Source organism: Hordeum vulgare, chromosome 3H, assembly GCF_904849725.1.
Source record: "Hordeum vulgare subsp. vulgare chromosome 3H, MorexV3_pseudomolecules_assembly, whole genome shotgun sequence".
In the NCBI taxonomy this organism is placed as follows: domain Eukaryota; kingdom Viridiplantae; phylum Streptophyta; class Magnoliopsida; order Poales; family Poaceae; genus Hordeum; species Hordeum vulgare.
Window position 1 is genome coordinate 599,133,628 of NC_058520.1, and position 2,159 is coordinate 599,135,786.

The following is a 2,159-nucleotide window of genomic DNA, read 5'->3' on the forward strand; positions in this document are numbered from 1 at the left end:
AGGTCTCTTTACTCGTTCCGTAATACAAGATCCCGCAACTTACACTAAGTTACATTGCTTGCAAGGCTTGTGTGTGATGTTGTATTACCGAGTGGGCCCCGAGATACCTCTCCGTTCACACGGAGTGACAAATCCCAGTCTTGATTCATACTAACTCAACTAACACCTTCGGAGATACCTGTAGAGCATCTTTATAGTCACCCAGTTACGTTGCGATGTTTGATACACACAAAGCATTCCTCCGGTGTCAGTGAGTTATATGATCTCATGGTCATAGGAATAAATACTTGACAGCAGAAAACAGTAGCAACAAAATGACACGATCAACATGCTACGTCTATTAGTTTGGGTCTAGTCCATCACTTGATTCTCCTAATGACGTGATCCATTTATCAAGCAACAACACCTTGTTCATAATCAGAAGACACTGACTATCTTTGATCAACTGGCTAGCCAACTAGAGGCTTGCTAGGGACGGTGTTTTGTCTATGTATCCACACATGTAAATGAGTCTTCATTCAATACAATTATAGCATGGATAATAAACGATTATCTTGATAGAGGAATTATAATAATAACTATATTTATTATTGCCTCTAGGGCATAATTCCAACAATGGCAAGGGCACACGGAGTGCCCAAGTCCTTCTCTCCCAAATCCCACCGGAGGAACTAATGCTAGGGAGGAAAATGAGAGGAAGAACAAAGAAGAACACGAAGAACTCCAAGATCTAGACCCAAGGGGTTCCCCTCACTTAGAGGAGAAAGTGATTGGTGGAAATGTGGATCTAGATCTCTTCTCTCTTATCCCTCAAGAACTAGCAAGAATCATTGGAGGATTGAGAGTTAGCAAGCTCGAATAAGGTTAACAATGGGGGAAGAACACGAGCTAAAGAGATAAGGTTCAATGGGGAAGAAGACCCCCTTTTATAGGAGGGGAAAAATCCAACCGTAAGCCTCACACCCCGCACAAAGTGGTACTACCGCTCATGGGAGCGGTACTACCGCTCGGTAGGTTCACCAACCATGCCGAGGCCACGAAAAACAGTCCGACGGAGCGGTACTACCGCTAGGGAGAGGTAGTAAAAAATTACTACCGCTCCGGGGCGGTACTAACTCTCCGGGGGCGGTAGTACCGCTACACGAGCAGTACTACCGCTCGCACCACGAGCGGTACTACCGATTGATAATGAAACTGTTGTAACTTTCGCATACGAACTCCGAATTCAACGAATCAAAATTTGTTGGAAAGCTAATGACATGGGCTAACACAATATTGATAGAAATATCAATAAGAAGCAAGTGACAAAAGTCCCATAAGAAAATGGTGAGAACCCTTCTTCGAATAAGACCGGTAAAAACTCCCAACATCGAAAACATCATAGAAGGTGCATATGGACTCCGTTTTCGATGAACTCGAGCGTGTCATGAAGATGACCATAAGCTCCAAAACTCACAAAGAGAAATAGCAAACAAGAACCAAGAAGTATGATGCAACGATGCAAATGGTTTGAACTCTCAACGAACGATACGATCAAGCTACTCACTTGAGAGCCCCCCTTGACAGTACGACAATCTATCCTAAAACAGAAAGCCCATCAAGGGAAAACCTATACCTTGCACCTCGTCCTCTTGAGATAGATGACGATGATCTTGGCTTCCTCAAGATGGACCACCTTTCTTGATTGCGTTAGCTTGATGAAGACTAGTTGATTGCTCCCCCATAGACACTATGGGTGAGCCGCTCTTCAGCATATCTTCACAAGTCCATTGCCACCATTCTCCACCACTTGACGTCATCCTCCATGGGTTGGTATGAGATCTTCCTCTTGACGCAAGCCCATAGAAACACACCTAACCCCACATAGAACTCTCACGAAGACCATGGGTTGGTACACAAATACGTAATGGACAATGCTTACCATACCATGGGATCACTTGATCCCTCTCAGTACATCTTGTACGCTTTGTGTGTTGATCATCTTGATTTACTCTTTGTCTGACGATCTTGATCAACCTTGTGTCTCTATGACCATTCTTTGGATAATACCTTGAATACCACCTTGGTCATCATATAAACTCCTTGAACCCAACAGATGGACTTCAAGAAGTGCCTATGGACAAATCCTATAAATATAACTTAAGGAAATCATTAGTCCG